We start from the raw sequence: 20,603 nt of genomic DNA on the forward strand, positions 1-20,603 counted from the left end.
TTCCCCTCCCCTTTGCACATGCATTCTTCTGTGCTGGGGTCTCTCTGCTGGTCCCTGCTGGGGCTGGAGCCCAATGTTCCAGTGGGCCTGGCTGAGCTGGCAGGACACTGAGGCTGGAGAACTTCCAGTTCCCCTCCTTCCACCATGGGCATTGTGTGGTGTCCATGGGCCCGTGGGTTTGTGTCATGGGGTGACTTTACCTTTAAGATAGCTATAAGATGAGCTATGGAGATAGACAATAGTGTTCTGAAAAAACTCCTTTAATTCATGACAGAGTATATAGGGAGGAATAACGTAGTTCAAAGTGTGGATTTTGAGCAAAAACTCTGTTCCAGTGAGGTGCTGGAACAGAGTGAAGTGAAGATTTGAGGCCTTGAGGGGCAATGAGAAAACTGTTTCCAGGGAGGCTCACAGAGACAGATGAAGAGAACTTTTGCCTTTGAATAACTCATCTTTAAAAATGACATCCGTAGACTCATTGACCCATACACACCTCAGAGTGATGTGAAATGGGAGGAGTGAACTGATGACAGGATTTCCAGGCAGCTGGCATCAAAGAAATAGAAAACTAGAACGGAAATAGTTTTCTCGTGAGAAACCCCATAAATTAGCAGAAGAAGATTTCTGTTTCTCTACAAAGACTGATGAAAAGACTCTAGCAGGAATTGGGACTGTTTTAAACACCAAAGTTCCAAAGTTTTTTGTCCCTATGTTGTTATGTGAACAAGGGAATGGTGGGTAGTGGGGGATAAAGGAGTTTTCTGGAGGTTTATTCTGGTTTTCTTATTCTTGTAGTTTTGTTAATAAACTTTCTTTATTCCTTTTAAGTTTTAAGCCTGTTTTGCTCTTGTTCTAATCCATATCTCACAGCAAGAACTAAGTAAGTTTTCTAGTGCTTTTTTAGTTACTGCTTTACAACCACAACATTTATTTGGTGCGTTGGCCAGGAAAAAGAAATTGGCAAATCTAAACCACTACAGTTTGGAGAAGGAGCAGTGTGTGCTCACCTGGGGTAGACAATTGATCATCTGGTGACATGAGGTGACAGAGTGGGCTGTGACATCACAGAGTGGGTTCTGTGAGGTCACTGAGCAGCTGTGACATCATAGGCTGTCTCTGTGACATCACAGATCTGGCTGTGACATCACAGGGTGGAGGTCTGACATCATAGTGCAGGCAGTGACATCACAGGGTAGGGTGTGACATTATGATGTGGCTGTGTGACATCATAGAGTGGTTTGTGACATCACAGACCAGTTATGTGACATAAAAGAGTGTGACATCACAGAAGAGGCTATGACATCACAGAGCAAGCTGTAATGTCACAGAGCAGGCTATGACATCACAGAAATGGCTGTGACATCACAGAATGTGCTGTGACATCATGGAGTAAATTGTGACATGACAGAATTCACTGTGACATTACAATGTGGCTGTGTGACATCACAGAGTGGTTTGTGACATCAGAGACCAATTGTATAACGTCACAGAGCAGGCAGTGACTTCACAGAGATGGCTGTGACATCACAGAGCTGGTTGTGACGTCACAGAGCAGACTGTGACATTACAATGTGGCTGTGTGACATCACAGAGTGGTTTGTGACATCAGAGACCAGTTGTGTGACATCACAGAGCAGGCTGTGACATCACAGATTTGGATGTGATGTCACAGAGCAGGCTGTGATATCACAGGGTGGAGGTCTGACATCATAGAGCAGCCTGTGACATCATAGAGATGGCTGTGACATCACAGGGCGGGCTGTGAGATCACTGAACACACTATGACGTCATAGACGATTTGTGTGACGTCACAGAGCATATTGTGAAATCACAGAGCAGGTTGTGACATCACCATATGGATGTGTGACATCACAGAGGGGTTTGTGACATCACAGAATGCGCTGTGACATCATAGTCGATTTCTGTGACATCACAGTGTTGGCTATGACATCACAGAGCAGGTTGTGACGTCACAGAGGTGGCTGTGACATTACAATGTGGCTGTAGGACATCACAGAGTGGTTTGTGATATCATAGACCAGTTGTGTGACGTCACAGAGCAGGCTGTGACATCATAGAGCAGGATGTGACATTACAGTGTGGCTCTGTGACATCGCAGAGTGATTTCTGACATCAGACATCAGTTATGTGACATCACAGAGCAGGCTGTTACATCACAGAATTGTCTTTGAAATCACAGAGGTGGATGTGACATCACAAATCTGGCTGTGACATCACAGTGGGGAGGTGTGACATCACAGAGCAGGCCATCACAGTATTCGCTGTGACATAACAATGTGGCTTTGTGACATCAAAGAGTGGTTTGTGACATCAGAGACCAGTTGTGTGATGTCACAGGCCAGGCTGTGACATCACAGGATGGAGATCTGACATCACAGAAATGTCTGTGACATCACAGATTTGGATGTGACATCATAGAGCTGGCTGTGACATCACAGAACCATTACATTACATATAACATGTGACATTTCCATGTGGCTGTGTGACATCACTGAGTGGTTTGTGACATCAGAGACCAGTTGTGTGACGTCACAGAGCAGGCTGTGACATCAGAGGGGGCTGTGTGAGGTCACTCTGCCCCAGCCCCCCCTCACACTGACCCCCCCAGAGAAGTCCAACACTGTCCATGCCCAGTGGGGTCCCCTGTCCCCCGCTGTCCCCCCGGTGCTCCTGGAGCCACAGCCTAAGGATGTTGCACAGGATCCAGCCCAGAGCCTGGCACGGGGACAAGGGGCCGGGGCTGTGTGAGCAGGACATCAAGGACATGCATGATCCCGGTCCCTGGGGCCTGGCTTGGGTTCCCCAGGGCAGGAAAGATGTCTGGCAGCTGCAGCAGGCTCACGCCAGGGCCTCCAAGCTGGGGCTGCAGCCCTTGGGCTGTGAGGAGAGGCTGAGGGAGCTGGGCTTGTCCAGCCCGCAGCAGGGAAGGCTCAGGGGCTCCTCATCCCAGCCTGGCAGTGCCACCCAGGAGCTGATGGAGAACACAGAGCCAGGCTCTTCACCGGGGGCTGGCCAGAGACAAAAGACAATGGGGGCAAGGGGAAAGAGGGGACAGCAGCCACGACAGCAGGAAACCTTTGTTCCCATGGCCTCAGCCACGTGCTGACATGCTGCCCCCTCCCTGTTCTTTGCCATTTGCCAATCCACACCAAATCAAGCCTTGAACCACCTGCTCTGGGCCTGCTGCTGACACCTTGGGCTGCAGACTTGCTGAGATCCTTTCCCATTCAGCTCTCGGATGATGCTGGGACAATGCTGGTCCCTGTTTGAGACTGGAGCAGAGCAGATGGGACAGGAGCCCTCCAGGGCTGTAGGGGACCTGCAGCTGTGGGGAAATGCGGGGAGTTAAGACTCATCGATCGGATGATTTCGTGCTGTACGAGGAGACAGGGCGCGCCTCCCTCACCCCTCTCTCCCTCCTACCCTTCTTCTCATCTCAGTCAGTTCTTGACGGGAGCAGGCAGAAGTGGCGCTGCCAACTTATGGAATAAGAAGCAGAACAGCTTCCTAATAAACGCCGTATTTCCATCCACCACATTGGTGTCTGTGTGCATATGGTCCGAGCGGGCTTGAGGGAGCCGCTGTGTCGTCCTCGAGCCAGGCCGCCCTGCTGGTTTAATGGCTTCAAATGGTGCCAAAACCCAGGATGATCACCCAGGAGACGGGAATCACCTGGACGAGTGAACGATGGCTGGAGCGGTGGGACCAGCCCGGCGGGGAGGATGCTCCCGGACCCACGGCGACAATGGAGGCGCTCGTGAAGGTTGTAACTCAGGTACATAAGCAGTGGGGGATCGACTACAAGCCCAAGGATTTTATCCTTGCAGTTACAAGATTGGTGCAGGTAGGAGCTATCGATCTGGTGGATTTATTCCACCCTGAAGTATGGAGAAAGTGCACTGACGCCCTCGCAGAGGACACTATGTCCTCGGGCAGTGGGAAATCGCTCAAATCATGGGGGAGGGTTGTATACGCATTGCGGAAAGCTTCGCAGGAACAGGAAACATGGAAGGCCGTGCAAATGTGCCTCCGAATCACCCCAAAATTGGGGGTTGGGGCAGCCACGCAGGCAGCTGACTGTGACCCTACTGAGTCCCTGCCCTCACAAGAGCAGGAGTCCTCCATACCCTCTCCAAGCCCTGGCACTCCCATGGGGCCGGAACAGGCTCTATCCCCTTGAGGCGATCAGGCTGTCAAGACTGGCCGCTCCAAAGCTGACTTGGAGTCAAAAGTTTTAGAAAGGCTTCCGCCTTATGCACCACAATATGGCGCCGAATACCAAGAGGGAGGGCGGAGTGAGAAAGCAGGTGGTGGGGTAGAGGCAGAACCGATGGACATCGCGAGCTTGCGCAAGCGACTGGAGGTGGAAATTTGCATGGTGGGGGGCGCTGAGGTCGGCTGGGCCGAGGGGGAGGATGCGTGTGAAAGAAAAAGAGCCAATCAGGGTGCCCGTTGAAAAACATACTTTTATATGGCCAGAACCCCCGTGAGCAGGAGGCGGGGCGAGTCGAGGCGAAAGAAATGCTCCACTCCCGAAAGGGGAGGTAGGCAGGGCCGGAGCCCAACAAAAAGATGCTGGAGTCCGGAAATGTCGAGTCAGTCGACTTCCGGCTCTGACTCAGACACCAGTCAGGGCGGGTGGTCAGATGGCGGGTCCACAGCAAGCTCTGATTCGGAGAGGGAAGTAACAAGGGCATATCGAGTTAAGAGGCAACTCCCCCTCACCTCCGCGAGTAAAGGGCGAATCATAGGAAACCCCCTTACTGATTGGAAAAAGATAAGAATCTCCTGTGCCGATTGGGCCCTGTTGGCCCAACTGGCGTTTCCGGTCCGATTAGGAGGGCAAGGCGGAAATCAGAGAACATATTTCCAAAGACATACAGGCTGTCATTAAGGCTATTGCAGACAAAGGAATTAATTCAGCAATGGTCTCCACCCTCATTGATGGCATTTTCAGGGGAGATGACATGTTACCTTTTGACATCAAACAGACTTGCAGATTGATTTTCGATGGGGCAGGGATGATTGTTTTTAAGCAAGAGTGGGAGGAAAATTGCAAAAAAGCAGCTAGCTTTAGTAACCGGAGCAGATCACCCATTTCATGGCTCCAACCTGCAGTGCCTGATGGGCATGGACCCAAACATGCTCACCCCTCAAGTGCAAGCCGAGGGCCTGCGGGCCCAGGAATCACGGCAACCACCCGAGCCACTAGAGAAGCTATCTGCTCAGCCTGCAGAGTTGTTGCCAAACCATCCCCATGGTCTACTATAAGACAGAGCAAGAGCGAAAGTTTCACTCAATTTTCAGACCGTTTGCAGGCAGCGGTTGACTCTTCGGCCCTGCCGGCTGAAGTGAAAGGCCCGGTCGTAGCAGAATGCCTTCGCCAACAGTGCAATTCAACCGCCAAAGAAATTTTGCGGTCCTACCGGCCGGAGCCAGCGTCGCCGACATGACCAAACATGTTGCGAGGGAAGAACATCTCGCCACAATTCAGGCAGTTGTGCAGACGGCAATCGTTAACGTAATGGCTTGCTTCAACCGTGGTCAGTCGGGCCATGCTGCAATCAACTGTCCCCAATCAGAGAAACCTCCTCCTACATGCCCCTCACATCCCCCCCGCCAGACCCGACCCAGGGGGCCTTGCTGGGCTTGTGGGAAAAAGGGTCATTTTGCTAAAGACTGAAGTTCCAATTTTCAAGGAAACAGGAAGGGGAGGGAGGGGAGGGGGCAGTCGGGCTGCGTGCAGCCCCCTCCCACTTGGAATGTGAAGCGGCCCAACTACGTCGCACCCTGGGGTGGGGACCTTCCAAACCCAATGCCTCCATGAGAAGCAGCCAATTTTGCAGCAATGCCAGCGGCCCAGGCGGACCCCTTCATGCCTCAAAAGGCTAGACCAGCCCCCAACACCCCAGCCCCTGGGTGGCCATGGCTGTAAACTGTGATAACCCTCCTGTGGTTTGGGGGATTTAGTGTCTTTATGACATCCCTACACCTCCTTGGACACACTCCCCGAACCTTGTCACCATCAGCGTTCCATTTTTAATTGACACCGGGGCAGATGTCACGGTTATCTCAGAGACCCACTGACCTACATGCTGGGAATTAGAAGAGGCTGCTCTGGTGGGTGGAGCTGGGGGTACATCCTGGGCACGGAAAAGTGTTCAGCTAATTGCAATTACAATCCACGCCGAGAAAGGGCCTGAAAAAACCATCACTATCTTCCCATATGTCCTGCCAAAGACTCCGCCCCTGCTAGGAAGAGATGCGTTGAGCCAGCTGAGAGTTAAGGTGACAAATTTATCTTAAGGGCCACTGCCAAAGACCCACTCCCGCCAATCAAGCTGACATGGAAGTCGTCTGACCCAGTGTGGGTCATGCAGTGGCCCCTCTCCAAGCCTCGAATGACCGCCCTTCTCACGTTAGTTGAGCGCGAGCTGCGACATGATCATATTGAACCTTACACAAGCCCATGGAATACCCCAGTTTTTGTCATCCCAAAGCGATCGGGCAAGGGTTTTCGCCTGTTGCATGACTTACGGGAAGTAAACAAAACAATCGAACCCATGGGCCCTGTACAGACATTGTTACCTATGAATTCAATGATACCGCAGGGACAGCCCTGCGCAGTGCTGGACATTAAAGACTGCTTTTTCTCGATACCGCTGCATGAAGAAGACAGGAAACAGTTTGCTTTCTCCATCATGTTCCCAAATGGCCAGCGTCCAAACCTGCGTTTCCAGTGGAAAGTGTTACCTCAAGGCATGGTCAACTCGCCCACCATCTGCCAGATCACAGTCAACAGAGTGCTGACACTGGTTTGGAGTAGTGACCCAGCTGCAACCATCATACAACATATGGATGACATCCTAGTCACTCACCCATCAGCGACCCAAGTAGAACAACTTATTTCAGCCATCTCAGCAGCACTGGAAGTGAAAGGATTCGGGATTGCTGCCGCCAAAATAAAAAGAGGACCATGTATGACCTTTCTGGGGGTCGGAATTACAGACTATTACATACCCCCTCCTGCCAGATAAAAATCAAGAGAGACATTCAAACCCTCAACGACATGCAGCAATTAGTAGGATCCTTACAGTGGCTCTGCAATATTGTATTGGTACCCCCCAAGGTCATGGCCCCTCTGTGCGGTCTCCTGAAAGGAAAGCACCCATGGGAATGGAAAACTTTGACACCGGAGGCAACTAGCTCCCTAGACTACATCGAACAACAGATACACTTAAGCACGCTTTCTAGCGTTTCCCAGGAGGGGGAGTGGGAGCATTAGCCCAAGGGCCCCCCGATAAGGCTCGGCCGATACAATGGGTAGTGCTGGGAAAGCCATCATGAACGTTCTCCCCCAGAGTTGAGTGCCTCGCTAATTTGGTCGCAAGGGGCAGAAAACTTGCTCTGAGTCATCTTGGTATTGAGCCATCCACCATATACCTACCTGTTTGTAAACAGATCCCAGCACAGTCACCTGCGGTATTAGAGTGCTTTGCCCTAGCCCTTACAGGATTTGGGGGGGAGATTCGGTATGCCATCAAACCACCTTGGACACGGTTTTTAACAATCATAGACATCGACCTTCCACAGAAAGTCAAGGACTGGCCCTTACCAGGACCAATGGTTTTCACTGATGCATCTTCAACTACCTCGACCGCAGCCGTAGTGTGGCAGTCAAAAGAGCAGTGGCACTGCGTAAAGATGACTTATTATAATCTTTCAGTTCAACAGCTAGAGGCGTCAGCCGTGGTCCTGGCATGCAGACTGTTCACCACTGAGCACCTCAACATCGATTCAATGTCTGTCGCCAAACTTTGTCCATGTCAGGGCCAGGAGTAGCAATGTCCACAACTGCCATAATGCTGGAAAAAGCATTGTATTCCAGGAAAGGCACCATATCTGTTATCCACATTAACAGTCATGACCCAATTAAAGTATTCTTTCAAGCCGGAAATGATAAAGTGGACGCTGCCACCAAGGGGTTGTGGACCCTCAAGGGCACGCACCAACTTCACGAATTACTCCACATCAGGGCCAAGGTGCTAGTCAAGAAATGTGGAATTTCTGCCACCGACGTGAAACATATAATAGCCACGTGCCCCCATTGCCAAAAAGCACTGCTATGGTCCTGTGGAATCAACCCTAGAGGCCTCATGGCCTCAGCGCTGTGGCAGACTGATTTTACACTTTGCTAACTGCTGAAGCCCCAAGCCTGGCTAGCTGTAACCGTTGACAGCTATAGCGGAATGATCGTGACTACGCAGCACCAGAAAAGCAACTCTCAAGTGACCATCCAACATTGGCTGACGGCCGTGGCACGGCTCGGCATCCCGAGCTGTATAAAAACTGATAATGGAACAAATTTTGTCTCTAGTTCCACGAAAGAGTTTGCTTCTAAATGGGGCATCACTTTAGTCCACGATATCCCTTATAACAGCACCGGTCAAGCCATAGTTGAGCGTGCCAACCAGGTGCTGAAGACAAAACTAGAGGTGCTGGCTAAGTCACCATTTTTCCAGCACCATTCCGGCCAAAGATCAAGCGTGCTTGTTAGCCACTGCCCTATTAGCATTAAATCAGTTTTCTAGAGGAGACAGTAAAAGTAGCCCTGCCCAGAAACATTGGGCTACCCAAGCGCTAGAAGGCCTGCTAGTTACCATCAAAAATGAGTTAGGTCAATGGGAGTGGGGGTGGCAATTGGTCCTAGCCAGACATGGGTATGCTGCCGTTAAAAAAGACGGCGAGATTAAATGGTGTCCTCTGAAATCCATTAAGCCAGACCTTAAATTGAATACACAAGGTGATGCTAATGGAAATGTTGAGTTTCTATTTACAGGACTACTCCCTTGGATGCCACTATAACCTGTATTCCAGAGCGGAGAAAATGAAGAACGAGCCTGCAAACACCCTGGCCACTTCCTGGAGTTCACCCCTGGTAAAATCCATGCAACCCTGGTACTGTTGTGCAATCCTGCTCCTGTGGCCACTGATTGTGGCACAAGCCAGGTTTGATCCCAATTTCCATCAGCCATACCGATGGGCTCTTCGCGATCCCGTGAACAATAGAGTAATACAAGAAGTCACTACAGCAGGCACCCCAAGGTTTTCTGTGCTCATTCGAGATATTTTCCCCAGCGTGGTAACACATGACATCCATCCTCGTTCTGAGCTGTAGCAGTCATACTGGTGTGGTGTTCAGCCTCCAAGCCTGGCAAAGACTATTGTTACCAGCTAGGACATTGGTTTTGTGGCTATTGGGGGTGTGAAACAATAGTCCTGAGTAACAGGTGGGCACCACCAAGAGCAGATGAATTTCTGCAGGTAACTTGGGGTCCTATGGGCTGTATGCAGCCTAGTTTTAATTTCATAGGACAGGTGTTTTATGGCTTTTACAATGACCGGTCTAAGGTCTGTCATTGAATGATCATGCAGGTCTTACAGCCAACTGACGCAAGTTGGACCACAGGAAGAATGTGGTCAGTATTCTTGAATAAGCCAGGCAAAGATCCCGGCGAAGTGGTACAAATTATCCGGCTCCCAATTGTGAGGCCTAAAGCAGTTGGCCCAACATTGTAGTACAGTCAGAAAACTCACAATTCAACAATTTGTACCCATTGCCTACACAGGAATCTTCTCCCAACGAATCTAGAGCAACCGCTTCTCATTCGCTTTACCAAATGCTAGACGCTACCTTTTTGCCTTTAAATCAATCTAACCCCAATGCTACACAGTCTTGTTGGCTATGCTATGATACACAACCCCCCTTCTATGAGGCTGTAGCTCTTAACAGTTTACCTTTGTGGTCCAGCGCTCAGGCCCCGCTCCAATGCCGCAGCGGATCACCATCTCGTAGGATCACTATTAGTCGCATGACCGGGCGGGGGGTGTGCTTGGGCGAAACAACCACCGCTGACGAAGAGGTTTGTGCAACTACCATACAAACAGACAAATCCAAGAAATGGGCAATCGCCCCTTTGTCCGGCACATGGGTTTGCCACTGCACTGGGCTGCAAAAGCCCATGTGTTTTTACCGAAAACTTGAACGCTTCGGCTGACTTCTGTGTGCTAGCTGCTGTCATCCCCAGGGTCCTATACCATTCCGGAGAAGAAATGAACCCATACCTTGAGCAGGCCAGCCACCTTCAGAAAAGAGAGCTGCTAACAGGACTATCAATAGCAATGTTGCTCAGACTAGGAGTGACCAACACAGCCACTGGTGTCTCAGCCCTGGTAACCCAGAGTCGGAGTCTTTCACAATTACAGATGACTGTAGACGAAGATCTGCAAAGGATCAAAAAATCTATATCCTTTCTAGAAAAATCAGTCTCCTCACTCTCTGAAGTTGTCTTACAGAACAGGCGGGGTCTTGATCTTCTGTTCATGCAGCAAGGAGGCCTCTGCCTCACCCTGAAAGAAGAGTGCTGTTTCTATGCACACCACACCGGAGTTGTGAGTGACACCATGGCGGAACTACGAGAAAGACTGACCTGACGGAAGGCAGAGAGAGAAGCCCAACAAAGCTGGTTCAAATCCTGGTTCAACCAATCCCCGTGGCAGACCACCCTAATATCCACCCTGATTGGACCTATTTCAATGCTAGTCTTAGTTTGACTTTTGGACCCCGTGTGTTAAACAAACTAACAGCTTTTATCAAAAGACGCCTAGAAACAGTTAATGTTATGTTAGTCCAATGCCAGCAGTTACTTTAAGTTTCAGTTTTAAAAGTTTTGAACATTCATCACCTTTTAACTGTGTTTTAGGCTTTCAGCAACTAACAGTTCCAATTCTTATAACAGTGCTACCTGTTGCAATTTATAGTGCTAATTTTAGTCCCCTTTGTAGTTCTTAAAGTTTACCACTTTAGATAGTTTTTAATACATCATGGGAAGGGGGGGAAATGTGGAGAAGTTCAGGGAGTTAGACTCACCGATCGGAAGATTTCGTGCTGTACGAGGAGACAGGGCGTGCCTCCCCCGCCTCTCTCCCTCCTACCCTTCTCGTCCCGGTCAGTGCTCGACGGGAGCAGGCAGAAGTGACGCTGCCAACTTATGGAATAAGAAGCAGAACAGCTTCCTAAAAAACGCCATTTTGCCATGCACCACATTGGTGTCTGTGTGCATATGGTCCGAGCGGGCTTGAGGGAGCCGCTGTGTCGTCCTCGAGCCAGGCCGCCCTACCGAGGAACGGCGGCATGCAGCTTGTGAGGGCACGAGCACATCTCATCAGCTGGGTCAGTTGAGTACTTCTAAATAATGTCAAAGTTTTCCCACCTGGAATTGTACGATGTCAAGAGAAGGAATACTGATCTTTCCCTCAATTTGTGTTACCAATATTCTGTCTCTTATTTCATGTTCTTCCTCATTCACGAGTTTCCACCTCTCCTGTTTAAATGGCCGTGTCTAAGGACATCTCTTAACGAGAGCAGCTGCATCTGTGTCCTTCCCATTGCTCCCAGACTTCCTCCTGTCCCTGTACTCTGGGCATTCCAATGTCTATGAAATGAGTGGCTTCACACTTGGAGCTTCAGGGAGTTGCCCAGTCTTTCAGAACTTCAAATAACTCATCATGAAACATCTTAATTGTGTTCATGCCTCTTCCAATTCCCTTTCTCTAAAAATGGTTTTGTATGGATATCCCTGGTGGATCGTGGGCACGTCAGATGCTGCTGGGTTGTGTCACATTGCTGAGTGAAGAGTTTTGATGTTTTTCAAATTGTATCATGTTTCCATGTTTTCTGTTGGCCATGAAGAGAAACTTGCTGTGCCTCTGAGTGTCCCCAGTTGCTGAGCCCCAAAGGACACAAAGGCGCTGAGTTGTGGTTCCCAGTGCAGTGGTGGCACTTGGAGCTCCCTCCATGGGCACAGCAGAGCTGCCGTGTCCCACAGAGTCCCTGGCAATGCAGGGATGAAGGGAACAGGCCAGGCTGTGGGGATCAGGGCCAGGGCACGGCCAGGGATTTGGGCTGGTTGTGAGGCCAGGGCAGGACGCGGCCCTTGGCCTTGCTGAACCTCATCCAATTGTCCTGGGCCCATGGCTCCAGCCTGCCCAGATCCCTCTGCAGAGCTTCCTGCCCTCCAGCACAGCCACACTCCCAGCCAGCTTGGGCTCCCCTGGCAGCTGCCTGAGGGGGCCCTGGGTGCCCTGGGCCAGAGCAGCAATAAAGAGATTGAACTGAGCTGGCCCCAGTCCTGAGCCCTGGGGACACCCCTGGATGTGGCTCCATTCCTCAGCTGCTCTGGGGGCCAGGGCTGGGATGAGAGCCCAGCCCTGAGATGGGGGGCTTTAGGGACAACGTCTGAAGGATTGTCAGCCATAAACAGTGATAGTAAAAGATTTTAAAATCATAGGAAATTAGGAGAGTGAGGAAGAAAGGCTTGGCTAGCCCTCGGAAGAGTGTTAAAAGTAGGCCCTGGGAAATGTTAGGCCTTGTGCTTGCTAAGATCCTGTGAAACTGCACCTGTGTAAGCAGTGTATGGTAAATGATACAATTGTCAGATGTGATTAGATATAATTATTGTTTAAAGAGTCATGAGAAACTATGTTAGGGGTTTGAGGGGGGATCATGAGAAATCCATTCTTGGGTAAAATCAATGCATACAATAGAACAATGTAAGTTTAATAATTAATATATAAGTTATAGAATGATAGAGTATAAGAACATGTTCAGCTCAAAACCAAGATTAGTCAGATTTGGGTATGTGTACCCCTGACACCCAGAGCTCTTCAATAAAGCACCTTTATATAATCATTCCGTGATTATGTGTTCCTGAATGATAACAAAGGGACTTGATTTTCAGATCTATTCAGAGTGATTTAGGAGGTGCTCAGGATCGATATCAACTGGAGATTGCTGATATCAATATATAAACAGGAAAACAAAACTAAATAGGATAAAAAACCCTGCACTATTTAAAAATATAGTATATTCTTTTTGAATACACTTCTAAAATCTGTATAATTAACTACAGAAGAATTGAAGATATGAAATTAAATTACTCACAGGGGCTAGTCTTGTTGGAGTGGTTTGAAATCTTAATGAGTTTTAGGGACTGAATTCCTGGGCTGAAGAGCTGAAGACTGAACAAGCCTCTGGAGAAGTAAAACTCATCAGGGAACCTCCCTCCAAGGTGCTGAGGATCCATCCTCAGCAGAGCAGGAATGAACAGATCCCAGGGTTTCCAGGCTGCTGAAGAGCTGTGAGCTCACCTGCAGTCCCAGGGGCTCCTTGGTGACATCCCAGGGCTCCTTCATCTTCCTGAGGGTCGTGAGGTGACAGTCCCAGGGCTCCAGGGTGACAACAGAGGTGTCTCCACACTGCCAGGGAGCCAATTTGTCACAGGCAGTGACAGGAGTCCAGTGGTGACATCCCTGTGCTGCTAAAGAACAGTGAGGTCACCGACACTGCCAGGGGCTCCAGGGTGACATCCCAGCAGTGCCCAGGCTGCCAAAGAGCCGGGATGTCACCGACACTGCCAGGGGCTCCAGGGTGACATCCCAGCAGTGCCCAGGCTGCCAAAGAGCTGGGATGTCACAGACACTGCCAGGGGCTCCAGGGTGACATCCCAGCAGTGCCCAGGCTGCCAAAGAGCCAGGATGTCACCAACACTGCCAGGGTCTCCTGTCATGGGCACAGTGGGAGCTTCAGGCAAAGGTTATTAGAGAAGTTCCTGTTGGGTCACTAGGTGCAGAAAGGACCCCCAACACCCCAATTACACCCCAAGATCCCCCAAGCCAGGACCCCCAGGCTTTCTAAACTCCTTCTGTGAGAGGAGCCTGGGAGTGCCTGGATCAAGTACCAGCCCCAGGATTTGTAAAGGATTTGTGTGTAAAGGATTATAGAGGTGGAATTGAACCTTTGTACAACTTTGTCCCTCAACATGAAGAACAGCAAAGCAGAAGTATTTATATACATAGAGATGTGATTGATTAGGATCATGACTCGACAAAAAGGTCTTAATCAGAATTATTTACTCCACTGTATAGTGGCTATCACATCTATTTAACATAGTCCCCTAGGAAAGAAAAAACACTGAGATGAAAGAGGCCCTCAGGCTCCTGAGCTGGACAGAGCTGACCCAGGGGTTTGGACAGTTCGGAGCCTTCATCCCTGAACACCCCTCAGTGACCACCATAGTGAACTGTGCATGCCCAGAGGGGCATGGATCTCATTACCATATGGAATGGGGATGGGAGAGGCCAAGAAATGAATATGCATGAGGCAAATTGTGCAATCCTATGCATATGTAATACCTTTGGGGATAAATAGAGAATGACTCTACAAAAAGGTCTTAATCAGACCCTCACAGGTGCCTTGTGACCTTTGCACACGTCTTTGGAGGATCAATCCTCCGTGTGCCCGGGCACCTGTCAATAACAAATAATCAAACTTGCTTTAAACTACTGCAGTTTTAGAGTCTTTCCATGTGTCAGTTTTGAGGAGCCAGGCAGGAGTCCTCTCTATCCCCCTGTGGGAGCAGACAGGGGATGGACTCCCCAAGGCGCGCCCCGGGATCTTCTCGGGGTACTCCTCAACTGGTGCGCTCAGCGCAGGGATAGACGAGGAACCTGCTGCCCGTGGATCAAAGGGTTTGTATTATAATCCAGCCTCGGGGGGTCTGCACTAAAGGGCTGCTGCTGCTGAGCCGCAGGGAGACGTCCCTGCGCGTAGCCTTGACCCTGCTGGGGTAAGCTGGGCTTGCAAGTGACCATGGGTCAGTGAGCGGTGCAGGGACCGCTTGGGCTGATTGCGCGGCCGGCAGGAGGGGACCGGCTGGGGCCGGCAAAGGGGGGTTCATTGACCAAAGGGATTGGCCACTGGCAATTCTGAGGGGGCTGGAACGAACCCCTGTGTTAATGCTGCTGTTTGGTGAAGTGTGTTATGTCCAGACTTTTGTTTGTGTGTGAGTGACTGAGTGGCTGAGACATGGTTAGGACAATTACAAATGTAGTGCGTGACTCAAAGACTGTCTTTTTGGGTTTTTTATCCTCCATTGTAGGATTTTTAGCAGTTGTGTATTTTTGCAGAGCTTTTAGTGATTTGTGTGTATTTCTGTGGCAATACTGATGTCTTGTGTCAAAAGTTATAATCCCAGCACACTGGTAACTTTCCTTCACTTTCTGTGTTGAATACACTGGTTGTTCAATCTTATTAGTCATAATAAGTGATGGAAGGGCTGAAAGAACGCTACAAGCCTGGCAAGGCAAATTAAAGGACTACTTCTGCCCCAGAGGTTTGGCCCAGACCCTTGGGAGTTTGTAATCCCAGGACACCACTGGACAGACAGAGGGAACGAGCGGGTGTTATTAGAGGGAGTTTATCAAACTTCTGCCGGAAAGATCACAGCTTTGGATTGGGAACAGCCCTCTCCTAAAGATCTGGAAATGCCAGAAGGGACAGAAGGGATGCCAGCAATAGTGTGTATTTGTGCTCTTGGGGTGTTTCACTCACAACAGGGACAACATTTTGTGTGGGTATTATTCCAGTGTAAGGTTTGTGCACCACGCTGGCACTGCTCTTCTGCCCAACAGCCCAGGGGGTGCCCGCAGTGTGAGCGAGGACAGGTTGGTCGTGAGCCTGAGATCTTAAAGCTTGTGTGTGGAAGGACCCATTTTGTGCCTCAGACTTGGGTTGTGCATGAAGAAGAGTGGGGAACTTCGGGAAATTGTGAGTAAAAATGTAGGTGGAAATGGGATAAGACAAGAAGGAGAAGATAATGGGGGCAGGACAGAGCAGAGAGGTACCGAGAGCCAGCCCACTGGGATGTGTCTTAGCACATTGGAAAGAAATCACAAGCACTGGGGGCACTGAGAACAAAAAGAGTTCAATAAAATATTGTTCTCACAGGTGGCTGTTGGATCGCCTGGATGACGGTGCAAGGTGGCCCCCAGTAGCACAGCAGAGTACAACACCCTGCTGCAGTTCATTCTTTTTCTTAGACACCAGGGGAAGTGGGATGAGCTTTGGGGTTGTGATATGTTTTTCTCCCTCTGGAATAACCCTGAATGGCAGAGGGACTGTGGGATCAAAGCTCTCTCTGATCCTTTGGTGCTGGCCCTTGAGAAAGAAAATGAGGCCAACAAAGGGAAGCTCAAACGGTGCTGTTGGAGCTGCAGCCTCGGCCAGAGGTGCATCAGGCTGAGTAAGGCCTATCCAGCAGCAGCCCAGCAAGAACAGAACTGTACTCATTTAATCAGCCCTCCCTTTAGGAGGCAGCAGGAGGAAGAGGTGCACTTGGAAGCTCCATTTGCCCCTCTGCCCCCTCCACACCTGGAAGCTCCATTTCCCCTCCACCTCCTCCCGACAGCTTTAAGGGGGCATCAGCCCCAACACCCCCAGGTAGCCCGATTGCATCCCGGAGCAGAAAGCAGGGACTACAGGCACCCTTGTGGGAAGCAATAGGACCAGAAGGGACAATGGTAGTTAAGGAACCCTTTTCTCCTCTCGACACAGAGGCCAGAGAAATGGTCACAAAGAATTATCAGAGTGACCCAGTAAACACTGCCAAATGTTTACGATATATAGTCAAACAACATAACCCAGATTGAAGTGACACACAATTGTTATTAGATGCATTAACCAAAACTGAGAAACAATTGGTTCTAAAACCAGCAGGGGACCTGGCAAAGGACCATTATAAAACATTACAAATGGATGGAAAAGAATACTTTCCTCTCCAGGACCCACAATGGGATCCAAATCAGTTGAGTGGAAGGAGAAAGTCAGAAAGCTGCCAGGAGTGGAGAGTGAAGGGAGTGGAGAGGGCTGGACCTAAAACCATGAACTGGGCAGCCTTATATGCAATCAAACAAGGTCCCTGGGAATCTCCCTGGGAATTCCCAGATCCTTGGAAGGACGCGATGCACAGACACACACCACTGGAGCCGGGCTCTGAAGTAGGAATACAGCAGCTAGTTCATCTATTTCTGGAACAATCCACAGGGGACATGAGGTGTAAACTCCAAAAGCTTTGGGGGGCAGATGGCTGAAACTTAGAAGCCTTCTTGGAAGAGGCATGGAGAGTTTTCGGCAATTGAGAAGAGGGATATAAGCAAGAAATGGAGAAGCTAGTAGCAGTGGTACAGGAGGAAGGAAAAGGGAAAGGAAGGGATGGACAAGGACCACCCAAACGAGGCCCATCTCAACTGGGTAGAGACCAATGTGTGTACTGTGGAGAATTTGGTCACTGGAAAAATGAGCGTCCAAAGTGGAAGTGAGATAGCCAAAAGAAACAAGGGAAAGGAGGGGTGGTTGCAGTCACACATCCACAAGAAGACTGAAGGGGACCTGGGGAGTCCACCCCAACAGACCTGCTGGTTATAAAAACGAAATTGAGAAAAAAAGAAAAATAAGTAGAATTTTTGATTAATACTGGAGCAAGACTTTTGGTTTTAAATAAGGCCTTTGTGCTTATGAATAATGAGAATTATGTTATGGTCAAAGGGTGTGGTAGTTTAGCATTTAGGGAAAGAAGTGGGAAACCCCCACAGCAGTGATTCCTCTGAGAGAGGCTGTGGGGAGTTCCTTCTGTGCTTGAGATCAAGCCAAGAGCTGGCCAGTTCTGACAACTGACAGCATTCTGCACCACTGAAAAGGAACTTCACCTTTGGGAATGCCACCTTTTAAACACCCAAGGACAGGAATAGGTCTCTTTCTTTGCAGCCTTGAAAGGCAGCAGAGCTGTGGTGTGGCTGGCCCCGCTCCCCCGTGGCCTGTGCGGCCTGGGGGGGACTGGGCCGGAGCCCAGCTGCTCCCGGGGGGAGATGGAGACTGCGGGATCCCCCAGGCCAGGCCAGGCCAGGCTCTGCTGCGGTGCTGGCTTTCCCGGGAAGCCCTCCGGGTCCCGTTCCAGCGGGGTGGCCAAAGCCCTTCCCAGGGGAGCCCCCGGCCCCCAGGCTGGGCCAGGCCACGGCTGATGACACTCGCCAACACCCCCCCTGCCCCCCGGCCCGCACAGACAGCTCCTGAGAGCTGGCACCAGCCACACCTGAAATCCCACACCACCACTGCCTGCCATGGCTTGGGCCACATTTAACCCTTGCACTGCACACAGGAGACCTGCAGACTTTAATCCTCTCTCCAGGAAAAGAAAAGAACCAAGTGACACGGAAAAAGACAACGTGAAACATCAAGGTCAGTAAAAGAAGGAATCAAGCCTGAGATGGAAGGAGAATGAGGAGATGCTCTAATAAGCTGAAATAGTCTTTTGGTAGGATCATGGAGATGAATAATAATGTTCTGAAAAATAACACCTTTAATTCATGAAAGAGTATTGGGGAATTGAAGTATTCAAGCTGTAGATCTGGGCAAAGGTATCCATTGATGAAGCCAAGCAGATGGTGGAGTAGCTGTGATCCCATGAGAGCTTGAACAGAGAGAGAGGGAGATGAGAGCTGATGAAGACCCTTTGTCCCCAGGGAGAGAAGAAGAAAACCTCTATTCTCAGAGATGAAGAGGAGTTTTGCCTTTGAATAACTCATCCTTTAAATATACCCATTAGCTCATGGCCCATGAACACACCTCTGAGTGGTGTGAAAATGGGAGGAGAGGGCAGAGTTCGTGCCCGGGTGACTGCCATTTGTAGGAATGAAGAGCCACAAGGAAACTACTTCTTGTGGAGAACTCTCCATGGCATGACAAGAGAAAACTCCTCTCCCTGCACAGACTGATGAAAAGACTATTGTATAGCTGGCACTGCTTTAACATCCCAGGTTTTGTCTCTGCCCTGTCACTTGGGAAAGGAAAAGTTGGGTGTGGGAGGAGGAAAGGTTTCTAAAGCTTTTATGCTTGTTTCTTATTCTTGTAGACCTGATCATAAAGTTTATTTATTCCTATTCAGTTTTAAGCCTGTTTTGCCCTTCTCCTCATACATATCTCACAGTAAGACAGAAGGAAGTACTCTGGTGATTTTAGCTAGAGCTAAAACCAATCACAATCAGCCACTCCTCACAGGACTTGTGCTCCAGACCCCTCACCAGGGGCCATTGGCCTTCTTGGCCACCTGGGCACACTGCTGCCTCATGTCCAGCCTGCTGTCCATCAGTGGCCCAGCTCCCTTTCTGCCTGGCTGCTGTCCAGCCACTCTGGCCCCAGCCTGGAGCACTGCAGGCCTTGTTGTGGCCAAAGTGCAGGAGCCGGCACTTGGTCTTGTTCAACCTCACCTTGTTGGCTTTGGGCCCTGCATCCAGCCTGTCCAGCTCCCTGTGCAGAGCCCTCCTGCCCTCCAGCACATCCACACTCCCAGCCAGCTTGGTGTCAGAATGGTTCCATGAGGCCCTGCAGTGTCACAATGGTCTCCACGGTTCCATGACACTCCGTGGAGTCACAGTGGATCCTTGGTGCTTTGGGCCCTGCAGTGTTGGTGGGGTGAGCATGGTAACCACGGCGTAAATCCACCCTGTGATGTCTGAATCAATGATTCCTAGGTGCTCAGTTATGCCCTGAGCAGTGTTACTAGACCTCCCCACAAGAAGAGTACTCATTCCCTCACCCACTGGACCAAAAGCAAAGGAACCCTGTACATCCTGCAACAGTCCAAGACACCTCTGTCTGCCATGCAGACATCAAGGCCTGCTGAGCTGGAGGTGCTGGCTATGAGCTGGCCAAGCAGACCTCCATCCAGACCATCCAGACCATCAATGCAGACACTGAAATCCACGCTGGCTGGCTCTGACCCCTCAGCCATCCTGGAGGTGCCGTGTGATGCCACTCAAGGTGATCTGTTCCAAAACCTCACCAGGCACCGAGCTCAGGCTGACAGGCCTGAGTTGCCCAGATCCTCCTTCCAGCCCTTCTTGGGGATGGGATTCACTCTGGCTACTCCGGTCCTCTGGGGCTTCCCTGGTCAGACAGGACTGATGGTAAATGATGGAGACCAGCATGGGGAGCTCATCCACCAGCTCCCACATGCCCCTAGCATGGATCCCATCCGGTATCACAGACACCTGTGAGCATCTGAGTGGCTCAGCAGGTCCCCAGCTGCTTCCTCCTGGATTACAGGGGGTCTGTTCTGCTCCCTGTGCCATCTACCAACTCAGGAGAACACTTGTCCTGAGGGCAACCTGTCTTATTGTTGAAAAGTGAGGCAAAGAAGGGCTTAAGTCTCTCAGCCTGTTCCTCATCTTTGATAACCTCATCCCCCCAATAAGGAATGGAGGTTGTCCTTACCCCTCCTTTTGCCATTCACGTATTTATAAAAACATATTTATTATCCTTCACAGAAGCAGCAAGGTTAAGCTCTAACTGAGCTTTCACTGCTCTACTTTTCTTTCTGCAGCACCTAACGACATCTTTAAACATTTCCTGAGTTGCCTGTCCCTCTGTCCAAAGGTGATGGACCCTCATCTTTTCCTGAGTTCCTGGAAAAAGCTCCATGCCCAGCCAGGCCTGGCATTTTCCTCACTACCTCACTGTTTAAACACAGAGACAGGCATCTCCTGATCCTTTGAGACGTTTATTCTGGAAATGTGTCCATCCTTCCTGGACCTCTTTGTTTTTAAGGGCTGTTTCCTTTAAAAAAATCAGTACCTGATTCAATATTCCCAAAATCTGCACCCTGAATTGGCCAAAGTCTGCCCTCCAT

The 20,603-nt window shown here is 50.1% G+C and overlaps 2 long non-coding RNA genes across 2 annotated transcripts in view; one reads left to right on the forward strand and one right to left on the reverse strand.

The window, feature by feature from the left end:
- LOC147649106 (uncharacterized) overlaps positions 1-20,603 on the forward strand; it is a 66,476-nt gene that overhangs the window by 12,455 nt on the left and 33,418 nt on the right. The window lies entirely within an intron of this gene.
- On the reverse strand, positions 6,669-19,267 carry LOC147649107 (uncharacterized). Its single transcript, XR_015279698.1, has 5 exons — positions 19,183-19,267; positions 9,820-13,397; positions 7,637-7,715; positions 6,900-6,972; positions 6,669-6,749 (listed from the first exon to the last, which is right to left on the reverse strand). It is a non-coding gene; the product is annotated as an uncharacterized LOC147649107 (long non-coding RNA).

The sequence above is a fragment of the Cyanistes caeruleus genome, chromosome 28 (assembly GCF_971803275.1).
Source record: "Cyanistes caeruleus chromosome 28, bCyaCae1.hap1.1, whole genome shotgun sequence".
NCBI classification, from domain to species: domain Eukaryota; kingdom Metazoa; phylum Chordata; class Aves; order Passeriformes; family Paridae; genus Cyanistes; species Cyanistes caeruleus.